The sequence below is a fragment of the Pogona vitticeps genome, chromosome 1 (assembly GCF_051106095.1).
Source record: "Pogona vitticeps strain Pit_001003342236 chromosome 1, PviZW2.1, whole genome shotgun sequence".
In the NCBI taxonomy this organism is placed as follows: Eukaryota; Metazoa; Chordata; class Lepidosauria; order Squamata; family Agamidae; genus Pogona; species Pogona vitticeps.
The window spans coordinates 75,188,711-75,212,608 of NC_135783.1; the positions used below are offsets into that span (position 1 = coordinate 75,188,711).

General features: G+C 39.7%; 1 protein-coding gene across 4 annotated transcripts in view; it reads right to left on the bottom strand.

Annotated features, from left to right (window-relative positions):
- LOC110087497 (SAM and SH3 domain-containing protein 1) overlaps positions 1-23,898 on the bottom strand; it is a 725,270-nt gene that overhangs the window by 96,766 nt on the left and 604,606 nt on the right. The gene's annotated exons all lie outside the window — the stretch shown is intronic.

The following is a 23,898-nucleotide window of genomic DNA, read 5'->3' on the forward strand; positions in this document are numbered from 1 at the left end:
GGTGGAGGAGACTCTTGAGAGTCCTGTGAACTGCAAGGAGAACAAACCTATCCATTTTTAAGGAAATCAACCCTGAGTGCTCACTGGAAGGACAGATCCTGAAGCTGAGGCTCCAATACTATGGCCATCTCATATGAAGAGAAGATTCCCTGGAAAAGACCCTGATGTTGGGAAAGTGTGAAGGCGAGAGGAGAAGGGGATGACAGAGGACGTGATGATTGGACAGTGTCATCGAAGCCACCAGCATGAATTTGACCCAACTCTGGGAAGCAGTGGCCTGACGTCCTCTGGTCCATGGGGTCATGAAGACTTGGATACTACTTAACGACTAAGCAACAACAACATATGCTGAAAGGGAATGGGTTTTAGGGAGGAAAAAAACCTGTAGCAGTAAGTCTACTTACGTAACTATCTCTCTTTTTTTAAAAAAAGGCACTGTCATACCTAGGTCAAAGGTAGATGACTATCCATTTGTACCAATGCTAGGATTGTTATATTGGATTTTATGTGTGAAAGGAGGAAACACCCAGATTTCTTCTGTTAACATGAGAAATCCTGAGTTGAAAAAAGTATCGGATGACTGCCTCTTTATAAGGCTCTCCAGATGTTATTAGACTGCAACCCACACCAGTCCTAGCCTGCATAGCCAAGACTGAAAACCTGCAGGAATTGCAGTTAAATAGAATCCAGAGACCCTCCGTTGAGTGCTCTGGTAAAGATTATAATCCTAATAAGGCTTACTTAAAAATATGTTCTACTACTCTCTTCTGAGATATATCTCTGAGTGGACACGCAATGGTCAGCTGAAAAGTTTTCGCCTGTCTGATTGTAGCAGCCAAATAACAGATGCCTCATTCATCAGTGGATTACTCTGGGAGCACCACATATGCCCTGTGTGTATGCAACACTGCCACTCAGTTATTAGCTAGTGTTCATTACAATGGGTGGTACAGAGGAAGGTATGTCAGCGTAAGTTAAACAGTGTGCTGTTACTGAATTTTCAGCTGCAGGGAAAAAAAAACCTTCTGAAATGTATCACCAAATGATGGCTGTTAATGGTGAGAAATGCAACGCTTCTGAACACTTGTGAATAAGACTACAATGATTACTGTACAACTCAAGCATGCCTTCTGCCCAGCCTTGATCCCAGCCCTGGACCTAGCCCTAGCTCCAGCTTTAAAACTAACTCTCTTACGATAATTCCTGAACTCACAACTTGCAACCTGTCCTTCTTCCCACACATGAAGTGAAACTTGAAAGGCAACCGCTGTGAAGATGACAGAGTAATGAAGGCAACAGTATATACCAGATTTCCTCTATCAAATATATACCATTTGATACAGGAAATCTGGTTTGCTTTTTTAAAAAAAATATGTATTTAGCAATTTGTTGTCAAGGTGCCAATAAGTGAAACTTTTCAGCCAATCTTTGTACTTAAAATTAAAACAGTTATAACTCTTTTCTGAAATTACCTCCTACATCTGCAGAATCACTCCACCATTCTTCAAAAATACTCACTGGCCAAAATCCTGTTTTTTAACACAGCAAGTCACAGGTAGTATAAAGCCCATTGGAAGCAAGGGAACTCTACAGATCCCCACTGATTCAATGAGCCTACTCTAGTGCAACTTACTATGCTAAGCAAGAGGATTTCAGCCAATGCTATATATTATTCAAATCATCTGGACCAAAGGACAAGTATGCTACCAGAGAAGAGAACCACAGGACTTGAGACTACTCCACATTCTGGTTTCTGCATCTTTGAAAATAAGAAACAATGCTAAGAAGAATTCAAGCCAAAAAAGTCAAAATCTTGCTATCAGGAAGAGAAGAACTAATCTATTATGTACACAAATAAGTAAGACATGACTTAATGACTAAACAACAACAAGCGAACAAATCATGTTACTTCTGCAACTTAAATGTATCTATAAACAAACTGTAGAAGAGTAACAGGAATAGAGTGCATAAGGTGAACGTGTTATATGGAAATACCAGTAATCACCACACTTTGTTTCATTAGGACATTAAACTCTGTTTCTCTTTTCAGAATATTTTCCATATTTTGTTTCCCTTGCAATGTCTTATGCAGTCACTAGATGGATCAATGGCCTGTATTTGCTATATCAGCATGAACTGCAAACAAAGAATAAAGAAAGGGGGTGTGCATGCTAAGGTAAACAGCACTTTTGCCATACAAGCCTTTTGAGTGTAACAAACTATTTACACTTCCTGTTCAGCTATCCTATTTTGGTCACTTATTTCTGTACCAAAATAACTACTGTTATTGTACCTGATTAATTCCTTCTGTCTGAGCATTTGCAAACTCATGATTCCCAGAGAAAAGGGAAAGTGAGGAATTATTAAATAAAGGAAACTGTTTCCCTCAGCACTTTTCAGCAATGCTGCACCCACTGTGGTCTCAAAAGGTATATACTGTAGAACTGCAACATGACTGGTTCAATGTAAGTCATCACACCTACTGTTCAGGAGTTATTCTGATCATGTGACACAAAAGGAAAATATTACAACAGAATATGTAGGAATGTATGCATACATGCAGTCCAATGGATCTCTCATAGATCTTCCTTTTGTGTATTACAATTCTGGGAACTTTCCAAAAGGATTTCATACAAGAACCACGCCCAATACGGAGGGCAGAAGAAAGAGCTGAGTCACATAAGATGACTCAGCTCTTTCTCCTGAGTCAGGGACTTCTGGTTGCAACAGAAAAGTCACATATTCTCATGACTCAGAGGCTTGAGTCACAAGAATGGTACTCTTCCCAAGAAAACTGGGCTCATGCAGAAGTCTCTGTTTGTATTTCTAACCATTTTGTTCTATCTGTTCCAACAGAACTGTTGGAAAACAGCATTAACACCCAGAGGTTGAAATCCTGTTGCATAGCTCTGCATGTGCAATGGTCATGATGCCATCTTCCATAGCAAATTATTGATGGTTATACACCAACTCATTCAAGGCAATTTTAGGGCACACCTGACTCATTCATACACAATGTGAAAAAAAGTCATATGCATCCTGAAATTGTCAAAGAAAGCCTTTAATCAGCTGTGATTTGCTGCTGCTTCTGCTGCTGCTGCTGCTGACATCCTTGCTACGGAGCATGCAAAGCTGCACAATAGGATTTCAGCCAGAGTATCTGATGCATTGTTAACTGCCCTACAAATAAAGAATCATATTCAACAATACAGAGCCATTGTTTCTGTCAGCACTCAGGAACGGCAAACACATCAATACAGTTAAGGGAGAGTTGTCTTCAAAGTTTTTTGTAATTCTTTAAGCACACTATTACGTTGGTGCCTTTTTTATTGCACCCCTAGTCTCTGTAATAAAATGGCAACCAAAAATAGCCAAGCTACTTTCTTCCTTTCATTTGGAAAGATGGTAAAGACATAATTATTAAAAGCTGTCCTTATCTATTGAATCTCTTGAGTGCTGTCAATATTTCAGTGATTTTTTAATGCTTTAATCAATTTTAGATTTTTCATAGCGACATTCATAATTTGTATGGTTATAAATACTGTCTGTTCTACTACTGTATTGCTTTAATTATATTTTTTGTTATTGTGGTGTACTGAAGGTTTGTGAGTTTTTACCCCTGCGTAAACTACCCAGTGTATTGCTTGCACTAATACGACAACATATAAATTGAATAAATAAATAAATACATTTAGTAGTTTGGAGTCAGTTTTTTTCAGTGAATGGAAACAACATATTATCTTTAAGGCACTAATATTAAATTTAGAATTTATTTATTTATTTATTTGTCAAATGAGCCAGAATGTTTTTTTTAAATTAATAATTGCATGCCATCAAGTCAGTTCCAACTCATGGTAACCCTTTCCAGGATATTCTATGTAAATAATACTCAGAAGTGGTTTACCTTTCCCTTCTTCTGTGCAGCTTGCCCATGTCTACACAGGATGGCTCTACTCACAGGAGGTACAGAGGAGAATTCAACTCCCAAACTCTGACTTCGCAGCCAGATACTTAAACCACTGAGCAATCAAAGTCAGTTTAAAAAAAAAAAACTTTAAAAATTAAAATTAATTGTGGGTCAATGTTCCCTAATTTTCTGCACTTTGGGGTGGGGCTCCACCCCCTCATGCATAATTCCGCCCACCTGCACAAGGCTCTTTTGAGACCAGAGCCAAAGAGTCTGGATGGGAATGTCACTGAACACCTAATCTGTTCCGAACCTCAGGTGTCAGAGATTCTTCAAAATGCATGGAGTACTGAATGCAGCCATTAAATCAATCTAGTTGTATTGCATATCTTTGTTTTCTCTTCCTCAGCCTGATGTTAATAATATAAATGATTTTGAATAAGTATATTAGCTTGATTTCAATTATTTTGAGTGAAAAATCAGAGTGGTCCATGATAAGGAAAGCTTTGCACTCTTTGTGTTGAAACAAGCCAGTTAGGCTTTACAGAACAGAAGTTAACAGGAAATCTAGAATATTAGCAAAAAGTAAAATCAGAGCTTCTCTACTGTCTAGTTGCCACCTACTCTCCAGGTCAACTTTCCATATAAGAACAAGATGTGCACAGACCCTTCTTGCTTCATTACTTTGACCGAACTGCAAGCCAATTGAACTTTCAAACTGGAAAGACAGCAGGAATAAGGCATGATTCTCCCCCGCCTTTGACATGAAAGCCAGAAAGGAAGGACTAATGTACCTAGACAGAATTTGCTTCATTCAAGTCAGGTTCTCCTACTCACTATTGAAAAAAACAAAACAAAAAGGAGGAACCTCTTACCATCTGCCACACCCTCAAACTGCATGCTGTGAGACTGCAGAATCTGCTGTTTAATTAAAAGAAAAATGCTCCTTAACTTCTGAGCAGCAAATATTTGGTTTGGTATACTTAAAAGAAAATGTGTGTGCTGCAAGTTCTTTAGCCTAGATATAATCTTTGCAATTTACATGCCCTTTTAATCTCTTTTTTTAAAAAGGGATACTTTGGTTACTGAAGTGTACTATAAAGAATAAAGATTTACATTGCAGAGTAGATTTTCTTGTCAAAGGCAGGTAGAGAGGTTTTCCCTTCCATCCTACATTCTCTTAGGGAAAGTACCAGCTGCATCCTGTACTAACAAAATTCAGATTCTATTTACCTCGAGAGCAGCCTCTCTTCTCTTTGTACTGTCTTCCTCAGATTTTGAAGGGAAGAAATTATTCAAGTTAGAATTAAAACTCTATGGATCTTCTTCATGTACTATAAGAGCTGTATTTCATGAAAGAGGATTAAGGTAAATTTTCACATCACAATATGACATTAATGTATAAAGATATAAAGGACTCATTTCTTGAAAAAGGTTTGAAATAATGAGTATTGGAAGACAGGTGATCACATTACAAATAAAAAAGTATTTAAAAAAAGAGACATGAACATTATTCTAAATATTTACAAATTATTCAGAAACATACCTTAAATCTGCACCACAGAATGAAGACTGACTAAAGAAACAACTGAATACAATCCTGGCTACAGGAAAAAGCTACAGACTAATAATTACATCTATGTAATTTTTATTTACTTGTTTTTATTAAGCACCTTCTTTCCTTTTAATGCAGAGAGGGAAGAGGTTTTGAGTAGGGAAATGCATTTGGATTTGAAAATATTCAGAATTCACTGAATAATGTCATATTTGGATAATTCTAAACATACTAAATCCCAAATGACAGTAATAGTGATTCCTAATATTCAGAGTGCCATTTGCTCCTCTAGACTAAAAAGCAAAAGGCTAGGTTTCAATTTGTTAGAGCAAGAAGTGACAGTGAAACCTGAGAAATATCTCAGGCTTCCTCGAGTTATTTCTTTAGAAATGAAACTGAAAGACACTACGCAACCAAGGAAAGAGGAGCAGAGAACTGTGAAAGTCTCTTGATTTGATTTGACGTGGGTTTCCCAAGGAGGGGGGGCTGGGGCGAGAGCAAAACCTGTAAACAATGTCTGCAGCAATGAAAACGTGAAGCAGGTACAGACACCTGAAGGTATATTTTCACATTGATTTGTTCCAGTTGAAAGGTGGGCATAGCTGTTTATAAATTCCTTAAGCATTTGCTGCTAGGATATGCTCTGGTACAAGCCTACACTATAACAGTTTTCTCTATGTCCTTTTCTGAACCCTCAAGTTACATTTACATTTTCTGCATCTTATTGTACATTGCTTACTTAATATAGTTAGGATTAAGATTTAGGATTAGTAAATTCATAGATTAATAGAAAAACCCACAAGGAAATATTAAATTAGGTTTAGGCCCCTTTGGAGTATATCAGATGGGGAAGAAGATTTTGTTAAATGCAGACAGACATTCTGAGTTAATAGATGGGGGGGACAGAATGAATTAGAAAAAATAATCAAGTATAAGGATGTGTCAATGGAAACCACGACCAAGATCATCCACACTCTTATATTCCCAATCACCATGTACAGATGTTAACATTGACAGTAAAATAAGCTGACAGGGGGAAACTATACATTTGAAATGTGGTACTAGAGGAGAACTCTGAAGATACCCTTGTGACAACCCCAGACCTACCGGGATATGCCACAGTTTCACTAAGCTGCCACCAACCATCCCCTATAAGGAGTCACACAGACCAGGAATGCATTTTACTAAATAAAAGAACAAGGTTTATTGAAATAACACACAGGGAAAATAAAATGATCAAGTGAATAAGATACAGTAACGTGGCTTAGTCTCAATCATACATACACCAGTTTGGTTCACACAGAACACCTTTAAATAAAGCACAGACCCTGAACCTATCAGTTCTGGCTACCTATAAAGGGACCTGAACCTATCAGGTAGGTACTGACTGACACACAGTTGTACCCTGTCTGACACACAGACTCCCACACCAGCTTCTTCTCCCAGCTCTCCTCCCAGCTTCTCCACACAGGCTTCACATATATATACAGTACAGCCCCTCCTCCTGATGTCCCGCCTTCCACTCCCCATAGGATGGAACTTTCCCTCCAAACCCATGACAGACAGGTAACATCAGTGCTGTATGTAACACCTCCCCTCTTTATAAGTTGTTTTGTAGGGGAAAAGCTAAAGTGCTTTTCTCCAAAAAACAACCTAGATCCAAAACATACAAAAACAGTTATACATTAACATACAATACCATACTTACTCTAGGATAACCATATCAATTAGGCATTTAAACATTTACCATTTACAATACATCAAGTTACCTTTATTCATACAAACCAGGCATGTTTAATAAACAAATACATTTAACCTTTGGTCACCAAACTATATACATAGTCCATGTTTCTTTCGCCGTCTTCATTCTTCGGGTCTCCTTGACAAGGCGTCAGCAACACAGTTCACTGACCCTCTGACCACCTTCACCTCAAAGTCATAGTCTTGCAGGTTTAAAGCCCACCTCATAAGTTTACTATTGTGGGTTTTCATTGTCTTTAACCATTGCAGTGGTGAATGGTCAGTGCACAGAATAAAATGTCTTCCCCAGATGTAAGGCTTGGCCTTCTGGATCGCGTAGACTATGGCCAGGCACTCCTTTTCCACGGTTGCCAGATGTCTCTCACCTTTCTGGAGTTTCCTACTCAGGTAGGACACTGGATGCTGGTCACCATTCTCATCCTCCTGGCAAAGAACTGCTCCTACCCCGCTGTTAGACGCATCGGTGTAGATGATGAACTCCCGGTCGAAGTCCGGAGCACGCAGCACTGGATAGTTGATGAGGGCCTCCTTCAACCTCTGGAATGCCTCCTCACAGTCGCTGGTCCACGGGATGCGGTCATCAGTCTTCTTCCTCGTCAGATCGGTCAGCGGAGTCGCAATCTCGCTAAACCTCGGGATGAATTTTCTGTAGTAGCCCACCAACCCAAGAAATGATTTGACTTTTTTCTTGGTGTTGGGTCTGGGCCAATCACGAACAGCTTCTATCTTGGCCTCTAGGGGTTTTATCACTCCTCCCCCTACTATGTGACCCAAGTCTTTTATTTCTGGGCTACCCAGCTGCAGTTTGTTCTCTTTGCAGGGCCTAGGCCAAAGCACTTCCTCCCCTGGGTTAAAGTGCCTCTCCCTGGCTTTCTGGTCATCCCAAGCTTTCTTTCTGACCTTTTGAGCTTGCAGGGTCTCTGCTGCTAGCTCTAGGTTTCTCTTTAGGTCATTCCTCAAGGTGTCTATATATGTCACAACGTCTTGTGGGTCATCCTGGGTGATCTGCTCCCAATTTTGTTTGATCAAATCGAGTGGCCCTTTCACCCTTCTCCCAAACAAAAGTTCAAACGGACTGAACCCGGTACTGGCTTGTGGCACTGATCGATAAGCAAACAAAAGGGATTGCAGCTTCTGGTCCCAATTGTTTGGATTCTCTGCCAAGTAAGCCCTAATCATGCGCATCAGAGTCCCATTGAACTTCTCCGTTAACCCATTACTTTCAGGGTGATAGGCAGTGGTTTCCTTGTGTTTAATTCCACAGATTTGCCATAACCGTTTCATGAGCTTCGATGTAAACGACGCGCCCAAATCTGTGATTATTTCTGAGGCAAATCCCATCCTGGACATATACCCCACCAAGGCATCTGCCACTGTGTTAGTTTCAATGTTAGTCAAGGGAATGGCTTCAGGGTACCTCGTGGCATGGTCCACAATGGTGAGAATGAACCTGTTCCCCCTCTTTGTGGCCTTGGGCAACGGTCCCACAATATCCACCCCTATGCATTTGAACGGAGTGTCAATCACAGGCAAAGGGCACAACTTTGCTTTGGTCCTGTCGCGGCTATTCCCCTGCCTTTGACACACATCACATTGTTTACAGAACTCCCTGATCTGCTTCCCTATGTCAGGCCAGTAAAAATTCTGTGTGATTCTCTGCTGTGTTTTGTTCACCCCTAAGTGCGCAGCAAACATGTCAGAGTGCCCCCTTTGTAAGATCATGGGGCGATACTTTTCAGGTACCACTAGCTGACTTCTGATCCCATCTCCCCCTTTTGAGATATTCCTCAGGGTCTCTCTATACAAAATCCCCTTTTTCTCTAGAAATCTCACTGGGGTTTCAGGTGTTAGCTGGGCGTCAGTCACCTGTTCAAAACACTTTTGGAGAGTGGCGTCTGCCTTTTGCTCTTGGCCAAATTTGCTGTCTGTGGTTAAGGTTTCCACCACAGCTCCGGAACTCCCCTCTGCTTCCGTCTCGGGCTCATCATTACCCCCCTGAACTGTCCCCGTGGTAGCTTGTGAACGTGTAATCACTAGCACCCGTTTCACATGTTCAGCCAGGTCATTTCCCACGAGCACGGCTGCTGGCAGAGTCGATGAAATCGCTAGCCGCCAAACTCCCCTCCAGCCTTGAAAGTTCACAGGTACCTCAGCTACTGGCAGCGAGATCACCTGTCCCTCAATCCCTGCCACCTTTAGGCTCTCATTCGGGATTATATACTCCCTAGGAATAATATCTGGATGGCACAGGGTCACCTGGGAACAAGTATCCCTTAGCCCCCTATACTGATGGTCAAGTATTCCTACGTCCACCCCTGCGGTTTCAAACAACTGCGAATCTGTTCTCACTAGCAAGCAGCGCTTGACCTCCACAAGAGGACCATTTTCCCCAGCCTGATCAGCAGATGTAACTGTTCCAGATTGAGTAGCCATGGCAACAGGCTCCCTCAGTGGCAAGGAGCTTTGCTCTGTCTGGACACAGAACACAGCTTTTGGCTTGGTTCCACTCAAATCATGAGGCAAATTTCCCTTTAGCTGCTTCCATTTCTCACACTCTGAGATTAGGTGGCCCTTTCCCTGACAGAAATAACATTTTCTGCTGTACTTGGAGTCTTTCTCATCTGGTTTTGGTTTTCCCTCCAAAATCTGGTTCCTGGACTGGCTCTGCCCAGAAGTTTTATCAACAAAGTGGCCGCCCATTTTTGGCGGGCTCTGAACTAACCCTTTGGAGTACTTAGGGTCCCATGTTTCCCTCATGTTTTCTTCAGAATAATTCAGGTTTTGATGTTGTGCCTTAACCTGTGTGCCTTCTTTTGGTTTCTTTTCTAGCTGCGATTTCTTCTCTTTTATTCTCAACTCCAGCTCCTTTTGCTTAGCCTCAAACTCAGCCCTGATCTGTAAAATTTCTTCCTCAGCCCTAGCTTTTATCTCTTTTACTTTTTCTTCAGTCTTATCTCTGATTTCTTTTAATTTAATGTCTTTTTGCTGATTATATTTTTCAAGATCTTGCTCACTTTGTCTGGCCTGAGCCTCATACTTTTCTTTCTTTGACATTTCTTCCACTGATAAATTGTTAATAAACTTATTTAGGAAATCCAATTCTAATTGTACCATTCTAATTTGGTGTTTCAGTTCCATCTCTTTTATCCTCATGTCCATTCCCCTTTTCTTGGCATCTGCCTCTGCCTGACTGATTTCAGCTCTTTCTCTGGCCTCCCTTTCCAATAGTCTCATTCTATATTCATGCTGTTGGGCTAGGAGCATTTTCCTGAGTTCTGGGTTCTGTTCTCCCGTGCTCTCATCCTGCACTGAGCCAAATTCCTCCTCAGAACCTTGGTCCACCTGTGGGTCTTTCACTTCACCCATTTCCGCCATTTGGCTTCGAGTCAAGGGCATAATCCCCCCCCAGAACAGGCTGCTTTCAAAAGTCAAGCCTCAAAATAAAGCGACCACTTTTTTTTTCTTTTGCCTCAGAACCAGCCTTCTATAGATTGCTGCTGTTCTTTCAGCACTAACTTGCAACTGTTGCCAGCCAGAGTCCACCCCCCTCTGCTAGGCCTCTCAGCAGACAGGCTAGATCACTGCTACTTCGCTCAGCTTTGCCTCAGCCTTTCCCCGCCAAAACTGGTTGCCTCAGAGCTCCCTAATCTAGTCCCACCAGTTGGCACGTTCTTCCACTAGCGTACCTCCCCGTGAGGTAAGCCTAGAAGATTACCTACGCGCCCTCAGATTGTCCCTGACTAGACCCCCCTTGCTCTGGGCACACTTGCCAAGGCTTTGCTGGACCACTGGACAACTGGACCAGTCGTATCCCACACGCTGGACACCAATCAATGTGACAACCCCAGACCTACCGGGATATGCCACAGTTTCACTAAGCTGCCACCAACCATCCCCTATAAGGAGTCACACAGACCAGGAATGGATTTTACTAAATAAAAGAACAAGGTTTATTGAAATAACACACAGGGAAAATAAAATGATCAAGTGAATAAGATACAGTAACGTGGCTTAGTCTCAATCATACATACACCAGTTTGGTTCACACAGAACACCTTTAAATAAAGCACAGACCCTGAACCTATCAGTTCTGGCTACCTATAAAGGAACCTGAACCTATCAGGTAGGTACTGACTGACACACAGTTGTACCCTGTCTGACACACAGACTCCCACACCAGCTTCTTCTCCCAGCTCTCCTCCCAGCTTCTCCACACAGGCTTCACATATATATACAGTACAGCCCCTCTTCCTGATGTCCCGCCTTCCACTCCCCATAGGATGGAACTTTCCCTCCAAACCCATGACAGACAGGTAACATCAGTGCTGTATGTAACAACCCTGAACAGTAAAAAAGATTAACAAGTGAGTCCTAGATCAAATCAAGCCTGAAATATCTCTGGAGGCAAAAATGTTGAAGCTGAGGCTGTCCTACTTTGGGCACATCATGAGAAGGCAAGATTCTCTGGAAAAAACAATAACGCTGGGAAGGGTTGGAGGCATCAGAATAAGAGGAAGACCAAATATAAAATGGATTGATTCCCTAAAGAAGCCAGAAGTTTGAGTCTGCAAGAGCTGAGCAGGTTTGTAGATAACAGGACATTCAGGAGAATGCTCACTCATTGGTTCGCCACAGATTGGAGGTGATGTGACAGAAAACAACAAATAACTGCTATTAGGAGCCCCTCAAACAAAATCTGTCACCCAGCTGCCTTCTTCAGTACTGACACTGTGAAAGAGTAGCAGCCAGCAGTACAAGGAGGTGGCAGAAAAGCCTCTGGTTCAAGGAAAAACAGAGGAAATATGTAAACTTGTTTTTAAAAAACTCTTTTTTTAGAAGCAGAAAGAAATTTGCATACAAAACATTTATAACTATCTACACTTGTAGGCAGAAGTTTGAAATGCAATGGAAATGTATATTCAGTATCAAAAATTATATACTGTCGCCAAGTCTCTACAGAACAATTTTGGTGTAAGGCAGTATAGGACATGTAATCCCACACCATTATCTGAATACAGTACTATAAAGTTTGTCAATTTACTTGACCTAGACAATCTGGACACTAAGCAAGTCCACCAGAATTTCTTCTGAAGTAGAGTTCCCTGCCTGCATGCTGCTAAATATCCCAAATAATTGTCAACCCTCATATCATATTTTCTAGCTCTTTCTCATTCTTCCTCTTTTCAACATCCACCCATTACAGGAGTTCAAATAAAATTGCTTTTACTATTGACATTCTTCTGAAGATACCAGAAGATAGGAATATCACTTGAAACCTAAAGTCAACTCAGACTGGTCACTTAGACAATTTTCCAAAACGAAGTACAAGTGATTAGAAATTAATGTAGTCTGCTGAGCTTCTTTTGTTGCCTTGCTGTGCCAGTTTTAGGATGCTAAGCAGTGCCTGTAACCAGGTGACCTGCATTGCTCATGAAAGATGAAAGTGCACCAAGCTGATAAGAAATTCTGCACAACAGATTTGTTAGAGAGATGTGTCAGTACCAGGAGCACTTTTTAGAAAGAATCTGACATTCTGCAATTCCACTGGGATTTTTTACCTACAGTATCATTTCAATTTAGTATATATGGGGAGTACCACAATAGTAGAACAGAGGTTGCTCAAACAATTTTGCTTGCAGAAATACATTTTCTTCCATCTCTTCAGATATGTTATACAGAGGTTTCCAATCCTTGGCAATAGTGGCAGTGCAATTACTTTCTAAGGCACACGTCCACTATCTCTACAGTGATGTGGCTCTTGCAAGCTTCATCCTCTTTTCCTCTGCTATCACACTTATGTCGTCAGAGGCTTCTCAATAAAACACTCTATAGCAATGGTCCTCAACCTTGGGCCTCCAGATATTATTGAACTACAACTACCAGAAGCCTTCGCCACCACCTCTGCTGGCCAGGATTTCTGGGAGTTGTAGTCCAAGAACATCTGGAGGCCCAAGGTTGAGGACCACTGCTCTATAGCAATACACTGGACAGAATTTTGAAGCAGGATTCCTAATAGTTGTTGTTGTTTAGTTGTTAAATCGTGTCCAACTCTTTGTGACCCCACAGACCAGAGCACGCTAGGCCTTCCTGTTTTCCACTGCCTCCCGGAGTTTGGTCAAATTCATGTTGGTAGCTTCGATGACACTGTCCAACCATCTCGTCCTAATAGCACATGAGCACAAACATATACTCACAGTAGTGCAAATTCATTATAATGACATCTAGCACATAAGAAAAGGGCCTCTGCGCTTTGTAGTACAATTGATTAAAAAAAAAACACAGGCTGAATTATCAAAAACTAAACCAAACCAAATACCCTTTAAGAAATAAAACTAATCCTAAAAAGTTCTCTCTTTGGTCACATCTGATTCTGTACCGAGGTTGCTACAGTACTTTCTTGCAATTAAGCCACAGGTTTCAGTTTTTTACTTCTTGGACACATATCAATGTTCAAAACAAAAGAATCAAGAACAGTCATATTGCTGTAGCCACCACATTTTAATGTATGGGCATTTGAGGAAAATTAAACAGTCCAGTGATTTTCCAATATTTCAGGTCAGCAAAGAACATATTTTAAGTTTCCATTTGCTGTTCTGCAAGTTGTTCCATTCAACCATTAAAGAAGGACATATGAAATTTTCAGCTTCATCACTCTTGCATGTTACAGTTGGAGTATGTATGTTGTATTTTAAATGACAACATTTTGTATAAAACACTATTTGAAATGAGTTAGATCTAGTAGGGATAGGGAGCCATGAAGGAATAGTTAAACCAGATTCTCCAATAAACAATAAATGCTTCTCCTTCAAGAAACGTTAGCCAAAATATTCTCTTAATTGCTTATAAGTATACCAGATACTATTATAGATATATTAAAGATACCTGGGAGAGTTGTGAGTTGCCACTTAGTCAAATGGGAAAAAATGGATCTGAATGGAAAGAACCATGTGAAGGATTACTCATCAAATGATGTAGCAAAGCATCTAAATAAGTGTGCATCTCGAAACCTCTGCATAAGTGAGTAGACATTTATTGTTATGGCGGAGGAGCAGGCATTCTATGATGTACTGTTTATACCTGGTAATCCAGGAAGGCTGAAGTGACCTGGGATAAATGCATGTTTTCTTGGTACCTTGTAAAATAGGATACCAATCCTCAAAAGGTTATTAGGATAAATATTGATTTGATTTCTATGTTTCTGAGGTAGGGCAGGTAAAACATTTATGTTGCACAATAAGATCAAATTAAACTCAAAGCACCCACTGTGAAATAAACCAGCATTTCAATTAAATGTCTCAAGAGGCCTAGTTTTCAACTATTCAGCATTGTCAGATGTTCCCCTGCCATGGCCTCCATAACCCATATTTATTTCTTCCATATTGCATCATACAAAGGAAGTCTAAGAAGGAATGCTTGTCTGGGCCAAGACGTCCTTACCAAGAGTCAGCTTGACTGACTTTTAACACACCAGAAAGAGCACAAGGCAGCGTTGCAGACAGCCTTACACAGAACTGTGAGTTTGAACACATTCCTTTCTCTTACACATGCACATGCACATGCACATGCACATGCACACACACACACACACACACACACACACACACACACACACACACACACACACACACACACACACACACACACACACACACACACACACACCCTCTAACACTGAAACAATATTTGCTGGTGACAAATAATTTACAGCTCTCTGAATTAATCCCGTTTGCCTTCTGCATTTTAGCATGTCTTTTTCTGCCTCCTCGCTCACTAAACCACAAACACAATTTGTAGTTCAATTCATGCCCCATTTTATGTCTTTGGAAAGGCTGGTGGAATTAAAAAAAACAAGCCATGCAAAGGTCAAGGGGAAATAAAAGGAAATGATATTTTTCTGCCTCAGTCATACCTGCATACATTTAAAACAAAATATTCTGAAGTTCTTGACACTATAGGGTCAACAAAACATTTAGGATACCAATATCTAGAACATCCACCTAATGTTTCCAATTATGAGGATCAACACTTTCCATTTTCAAATACATTTTTAACCATTTACCAGAATAAGAGCGCTACTGACTGTCCTCGTGTATTTTATTTTCTGTCCAAGTCAGGAAGATTGCTCTGAAAAATGCACATATAATTCACCATATTCCATAGAACTGATTTTTAAAAAATCTGAAACTATACTTCACATTAAATATGAAAAAAATAAACACTGAAACAGCTTTCTCAATTATCACACACAAAAAGCAGTGTCACCTTAGCTATCTTCAGAGCTGACAACCGTAGATACTGTCGCAGTCTTAGCCTTAGAACGACAGATAGCATGGGACTTTATTATCCCCTAGTAAAAGTATTTTTAAAATAAATTTTAGGTTGTCAGGAATGGGAGGAATTTTTCACACTAATTCCTAGGAGACAAAATGTAAATAACCATGAACTGTTACAAGAATGAAGCATCAGAAAACAAAAGTATTCTTGTTTTGTTTTACACTGCACTTCTAGCTTTATCTTCTTATTTTAGCTAAAAATTACTGGGTAGCAAAATCTAGGAGAGAATTAATGCAGCAAAAAGGGCAAACGAGGCTGTTCTACCAGTATAGGTTTTCAGAAATTAACATAGAAATAAATAGAGTCAAGGATGCACAAAGGAAGAGAGAAATGAAAAAGCAAGGATGCAACAATCCCAATGAGGTTCAGACCAGCTAACTAGTACCTGCTGTTCCTGTATTTTCCAGGCTTGTAATGGACTGATTGGTCAACTGTGCGCCCATCATCATGTTACTGTTCAACCTTAATTGCTCATTTCTTTTTTAATATATGATAAAACAGGTGTAAATTGTCTTGTTTGAAAACAATAAATATGAAAAAAAACTATGCATATCCAGCAAGAAAAGCTATGAGAATATTAAGGCAGCAAAACCAAAAATAAACACTTAATTTAAGACTCAGCTTTACTACCCACACTTAATGAAACATCACACTACAAAAAGTATTCATTTGTCAACCCGGACCTCTGAAGTTTTGTAGATGGATAATTTGTTAAAAATTCACAGACTCTTCAGCTGAGAATATATATGTTCTCCAAGGTAAAGCTGGTTTAATAACAACAACACTCAAGGCAACCTGACACAAGAGACTCAATTGAAAACATAGTTTGGGTCCAGTTTTGTGCATCCTAGTGAGAAAACACACACCTTGCGTTGATAACAGTGATTTCATGACAATCCTATATTTTATTTATTTTCTGGAACTTCTTTCAACCTAAGTTTTCAAAATAGCATGCAAGTAAAAAGAAATAAAATTCAGTCAAGAAGCAAATACTAGACCCCCAAATAAAGTGATGATAATTTAAACATCCGGCAGAAGTCAATTTACTCAAACTTAGTATAACAAGAGTATCTACTTTCTGTCCATGAAAAAACATTATATTTTATGAGGAATAAAGTAAAATGAAGAACTCAGAGGTGGGGCAACCCAGAATTTCATGGATAACACTAAAAAAACTATGCCTTTTCTGGATGCACAAGAATACAGTACTGAAATGGGATGGTCTATCTACATACCAGTTACCATTAAATGCAGATTCATGCCCTTCTTGACAGACTTTGAACAGTCTGTAGGGTTTGCAATCAGATGTCAGAAAGGGGAGGTCTGTAGAGTGAATCACACCAAAATGGCAGAGGCAAATGCTCCCCCATTTCAGACTTCCAGTTGCCTATTGTATCAGGCCACTGCACATTTACAATTTGCTAATTCCAATACATATACAGCTATACAGAAACATATAAGATAGATGTGAGGAAACAAGTATCCACTGGGTAAGAGCTATCTTTTTCTCTTTGCCATACCTCTGACTCTACCTCCTTTATCATATATCCTTCTTGTCTTTGATAATGACAATTTCCAACTTTGTAACTGTTATGTTATTGTTAACACACTTTTAATGTTCTAATTTTGCATTATGATATATTACCTGCTCTGAGACACTGTGATAAAAAAACAGTGTTATTTTTCCACAGTAAGAGAAATAAATAAAGAAATATTTCTTGCTACACAACAGATGTCACTATACTAAATCCAGGAGCTGGCAGCACTGCCTTGTGTTCTCTGCACTGCTCAGAAATTCTGAGAGCTGAACCAACAAGTGTTTAATTCAGATTTTGCACCTGGTTGCTGTGGGATGGAAAGAGGTGTATCATCCTATTCAAACGGTGAGCTTAATGACAAGCGTGAAGAGGAACATCTCACCCAAATGGGTAAAAACTTTGCTTATACAATTTAGTAGCAATAGCCATGTCAAAATGACATCTCAGGTCCACAAGCAAGCCTGCAGGTAGAAATAAAATGAACAAATGTTTCTCAACATGTAATTAGCAATTTTCACAGCTGGACACCCTTCTCATCCTGCTGTTGAGTTTTCTAAAGATGAGCCATAATGTCAGAAACAAAGAGATGGCCGCAAATGCACTTGTGACCTGAATTTTAAAGTACTGGCTTTAAGGGCAGCTCTGGAAGTGCTTTTAAACTGGCAGAACCGAAAATGAGGAAGGCAAGCTGTTTATAGCTTCGATGAAACTTAAAAGGGCAAGTTCCCCACAAATTGTGTTTCCTTGCCCCTCCCCCATCTGTTAGAATGCCAGCTTACAGCTTACTGATGCTTAAACTTTGGAAAATGTCTATATTCTACACATCCAATCACTATCCTCTGTAATGCAACCAAGCAATAATGGAGTAATGGAAGAGAAGTGGTCTTCTGTTCTTTATTTGATCACTACTTAATACACACAGTTTCTCAAAGGCATTTTTCCTACTAAATTTTAGAATATTTTTTTTTCAGGGTGGATACATGACTGAAATTTTAAAATGGTTTTGTTTTTTTTTGATGATTTAAATATAGAAATCATTTTTAAAATTTAAAATGCTGGTTTTTATCCGTCCTGAATTTTTTTTAAAGAAACCCCCAAATAATTCTTTGATGCCTATTGTGGCCACCACATATATCACAATATCTCTATGATTTCAGTAAGATATATCCTGACCCTCTGGAATTGGCATTGATCTTGTTATCTTTTGAGAATAAACATATCAGTGCTGGAAGCAACAAACTGGCAGAGACGTTTATCACTGTGAAAATGTTACCAACTACTGAGAGGAGTTTTGAAGTGCAATGGATTTCAGCATGGTTACCCACAAGTGGGAGTTATACCACACAGTGCTTTGTTGTTGCCCTTAAATGCCATCAAATATCTTCTGGCTTATGGCAACCGTATGCATTAACAACCTCACAAAGGTCCCATCATTAGTAGCCCTGCACTGGTCTTGCACACTCAAAGCTGTTACTTCTTTTCTTGAGTTAATGGATTCCATGTCCAGTGTTCTTAACCTTCTGTCTTCAACTATCCCCGTAGTTATTGTCTTTCCCAGTAAGTATCTTCTATTCATATATTCAAAGTACAAGAGCCTCAGTTTACCTTATGGTATGAGTTTAGACTTGATTTTATCTAGCTCCCATTTAGTTACCTTTCTGAGATCCACAATATCCATATGATATGTTATATATATGGACTGAACTGACAGATATTCTATCTTATTTTCATAGTGGTGATATCCATATGTAACACTGTCGGTTAGATTGACTAAAGCATGTATTTACAATAAAGAAATTGTTGGCTTCACAGAATTCTGTGAAGTGATGTTTCATTTCTGATGCCGAGGCCAAATTATCTGACAATGTTTAGTTCGACCATTTCCTACTTCTGCATTCTAGTCACCCATAATTATCAGCACATTTTTTAAATGTAGAATCAACTCCCTCCTGAACACTTTTATTAAAGCTTTCTATTTTACCCTCGTCTTCAGCATTTGTAGGTGGTGCATAAACTTCAATAATGACTATATTGATAGGCTTTCCGTAAAGTTTGATGAATGTTATTTGGTCAGATTTGTATTATAGCCCCTACCCTTGTGCTATGTCTCACCTGCATTGTGGCATTACACAAGTTCCTTCCGAGTTTTTAATTTCCAAGTAAACTCAAAATGTTCTATTCTAGCCCAGATTCACAGTTTTGAGCTCATCACAAGTCATACTCAATGTTCCAATTACATACGCCAGCATCAGACTTTCCTTTGCCTCTGCACATCCACACAGGCTTTATTACAATTGCTTCGTTAGTGACAGCACGGTTGATACTTCCCTTCACTCTCTCCCAGTAGCTGACTGATTGCCTTTCAGGTCTCCTCTTCTAGAACAGGGATGACAAATGTTTGTCACTACAGATGTTTTAGACTACAACTCCCAGAACTCCCAGCATGTTTTCCTAATGATAAAGGATTGTGAGAGGTGTAATCAAAACATCTGGTGTGCCAAAGTTTCATTACCCCTATTTTAGAACTAACCCTTATTTTGTTTTATATTAAGTTGCAGTGCTTAATAAAGCTCTTTCTTGCACTACACCTCAGAAGTTGTCAGTCATTTTATGCTCTGGGTGGTTATTTTCATAACAATCTCATAGGGTTTATTGACTTGTTTTTCTTCACAGCATGAACAAGGGTTAGCTTCAGTGCTACTGCTGTTATCTATGAAAGATCGTCCACCAGTGTCACCTTCCATTATTGCCTGTATCCAGTAGCTATTCTTCAGAGTCAGTCTGCCCCATCACTACTGGTACTGTCAATTATTTTGAGGGGGACAGAATCTTATTCTGGTGTCTAGCCTCCCAACAGTATTGCTGTCACCTCTCCTCTCCCTTCAACTCAAATCACCTCCATCATGTTAAGGTGTGAATCCAAGGAGGAGATGAGGCATGTTGAACAACCCACAAACATTTGTGAGGAAGCAGAATATTGCTAACTACATCTGCTTTTCCAATGAAAGTGAAACAAGGCTTTCAAACAACTGTTCTCAAGATCATTAATTCATAGGATTGTTGTAAGCTGAAGCTGTTTGATATCATGTAACAGAAATAAACAACCCAATCCTCCACTGAAAACTGATACTGAATTCCACATGCACGGGGCAAACAGCAGATATATTTCCAAGAACATGCAACTGCAACTTTTTTGTTCAGAAACACTAATTAAAAATGGTCAAATAAATGACCAAGTGTATCTTCCCCAAGACAGAACTGTTCAGCACAATGCAAGTATTTATTAGGTAACTGGAAAGTTGCATGTGAAGACTCATTCTATATGTTGTGTACTGTATTTAGTTTTAGCTGTGAGGTGGGTCAGGCTGAGAAAGTGTGACTGGCTCAAGGTCAACCTATGAGTTTCATGATCAAGCTGAAGGTCAAGCTGGACCCAGGTCTTCTGAGTCCTACTCCAACTACTAGGCCACACTGGCTTTCATAAAAAAGATGTAAAGGAGGAATGAAAATGTTTGAATTGTATCTATACTCATCTGTAAAGACTTTCAGGTGAGGTTTATAAACGTGCCGCCTGTAATATGAGACTGCATTTTATCATACGTCTGAGAGCAGCTTTTCACTGTATCCTATATTTGCTAACACTTTTATCTTTGTTGGTATTCCTCTTAATTGTTGGTTGCACTGTGAGGCCAGGAGGAGGTTCCCCAACAGCCCTAAAGAAAATACGTTTTTTAAAAAATATTGGCAGGCACTCCTGAATAAGATTTAACACAGAGCAAGTTTGCTCAGGAGAGTGCTGGTGTTCTCTCTCCCCTAGCAACAGTGCCTTAACTCCAATTAATTCCAAACTAAAGTAGAACCATTGAATAAATGCAGTTTAAGTAAGTGTTGACTCGGATTTAGGCCAGGGTGAAAGAAAGACTGATACTTCCTAGTATCATTGCTTCAATCAAATACAAAGCACTACCCTTCACCCTCTTTAGGATTTTAATATAATATACAATCATGTGCATTTCAACACAATATGTCAATATAAGTTTCAAAACAGTAAAATGAAAAACTATAAAGATTTACAACAAGCTGAAATGCCTCAGTGAAAGAAGAACATTTTGGCCTGCTACATACCTCTCTGGAGAAGGAACGTGCCTTTTATTGTCAGTCAAGCTCCATCGGTTTTCCCTTAAAATTCTGCTTTTCAGAATGTTTGATAACCAACATGTGTTAGGCTATATATCAATCAATTGCAGCTTCTCTGCTGGGCTGAAAGTCTATTCTTTAATTTAAAACAATTGTTTATATATCACAATCATGCTATCAGAGCAATATTTATAGAGCAATACATATATACCGTATTGTTCAGCGTATAGGCTGCTCCTGATTATAAACTGCACCCTTAAAGTTTGGTGCTATTTTAAAAAAATGTTTTTTGCAACATCCCGATTGTAGGCCACACCCGTAGTTTAAAGACTTATATGGGGGGGGGGGAGTGCAGCCTATACTTGGGACAATACAGGGGAGAGAGACAGATCTTACTGCAGCCACAGAAGATTCACTCAACATAATCACAAGCTAATTTCGCTTTACCAGGCCTCATTGTTTAGACTTTCTTGTTATCTTTCCTTGTCTCCTATTCTTTCCCCATCCTTGAGATATTACTGGATTGTGAAACCACTTTAGCAAACATGATAGCACATGTTTTATAACCCTTGAGGATGATGTCTTGTAATTCATTTGCTGCCAGTGACTCTGATAAAGTCTCGAAGTCTTTGCATACAATTCAGACACTGTGACTCTAGCCTGGATTCCAAACTATGTGGACTTATCTCAAGTTAATCACCCCTGCTCTAAAACTCCCTGGTGACTTTACCAAGATATCAACTACAAAACTGTGAATCCTCTGTATGGCCTTTATGCTGGCTTGCTAGGTTAATGGCTCAGCTTTCCTTCCACGTCTTCAATTTCATCAACAATACTCCTATTTTTGCTAACTCTTTTGGTCATCTAAAGTCTTGTACACAGAAATCAGCACAACAATTTCTGTCCTTAAGATGGAAAGCTGAAGTGCAATACTAGCATGTAAAATGTGTTTTTTTCCTTTTACATTGGTAAATAATTTCTTCCTGAATTTCCTTGCTTTCATCCTTATTGGAATAGTATTTGGAAGTTTGACAATGACTATAACACCATTATAGTATGAAGTATGCGTGATGGCTATCAGGTTTGTTTGTTGTTTAGTTTCCTAGTTTTCCCTCTCATTTTTAATTTCATATCACCACTTCAATCTACAATTGTATGTCAATGTTCAACTAAAGTACACACACACACACACACACACACACACACACACACACACACACACACAGAGAGAGAGAGAGAGAGAGAGAGAGAGAGAGAGAGAGCGCTACCTATACGGTTTTATTTTTGTTTTTGCCCAGTTTTTATAGGTCTGCTGCATCTATAACACCAGCTCCTGCAAGCCATTATTTGCAAACTATTGGTGAGTTTCAGAAAAATTAGCTCCATCCAATCCATACTATTACAGCCAGGTTCCTCCTACATTTCTTTTCTCTCTTAATGACTATTTACTGTTAGAACTACACAAATATTAATTCTGAGTAACATGACATTAATTAACTTCCTTTCTAACAAACACTGGCAAAACTACCAACACTGTGAGCTTCTTATTAAGCCATACTCTCTTTGTCATTATAGAGAACATGGCAGCTGCTTTGCCAATGTATTTATTTAGCTTGACATCTAGGAAGAGAGTGTCAGAGATCGTTGAGCCAAGGTACGTGAAGTCATGAACAACCTCCAATTCTTGTGTAGAGGATGATAATAGAGGGAGGTGAGTCCACGCCCTGGGCCATGACTTGTGTTTTCTTCAGGCTGATTGTTAGCCCAAAATCCTGACAGGCCTTACTAAAACAATTCATAGGTTGTTGGAGCTCTTAAGTAGTAAGATCTATGAAGGTCACAAAGAGTGGCTGTCATTGTTCCCTACATTTCTCCTCCAACTGTCTGAGGGAGAATACCATGTTCTTAAGCGAACAAAGGCAAGCTGCTTCCCTACAAGGCTGAGAAGAGAGTTGCCATGGTAGTTATTGCAGTTTATTTATTTATTTATTTATTTGATTTTTACCCCACCCCTCTAGACCATGTCTACTCGGGGCGGCTTACAAAATAAAACAAAACAGTATAAAAATATATAAAATCATAAAATTACAAATTTCAATTTAAAACAATTAATTTAAAGAAAGGATTACCAAGATGGAATAGCCAAAAGAGAGAGAGAGAGAGAGAGAGAGAGAGAAAGACTTAATTGACTGGAGGGAAGGCCTTCTTGAATAACCAAGTTTTTAACTGGCTTTTAAAAACACCCAGCAAGGGTGCCAGCCGAATTTCTGTTGGGAGGGCATTCCACAGCCGAGGGGCCACCGCCGAGAAGGCCCGGTTTCTTGTTTTTTCCTTCCGGGCCTCTCTCGGCGTCAGACCCCTCAGCCGCCCCTGCTGGCAGTTGCCCCCCGTCTCCTTTGTTCTTAAACAATGTGACGATGTTTGCATCCTTCATGTCCTGTGGTACTCCACCTTCCCTCCAGCAAAGACAAAATATTTCATACAGCTCAGTAGTGATGATCTCTTTACAGCATTTCAGCAGGGATGTTATCCTTCCCAGGTGCCTTGCTGGAAGTGAAGGAATCCAAGCCCGCTTTTATTTCTGCTAAAGTTGGTTCACTGTCGAATTCTTCCAAGATAGGCAGGCACAATGTTATTTAATGCCTTTTCGGTTACTACATTCTCTC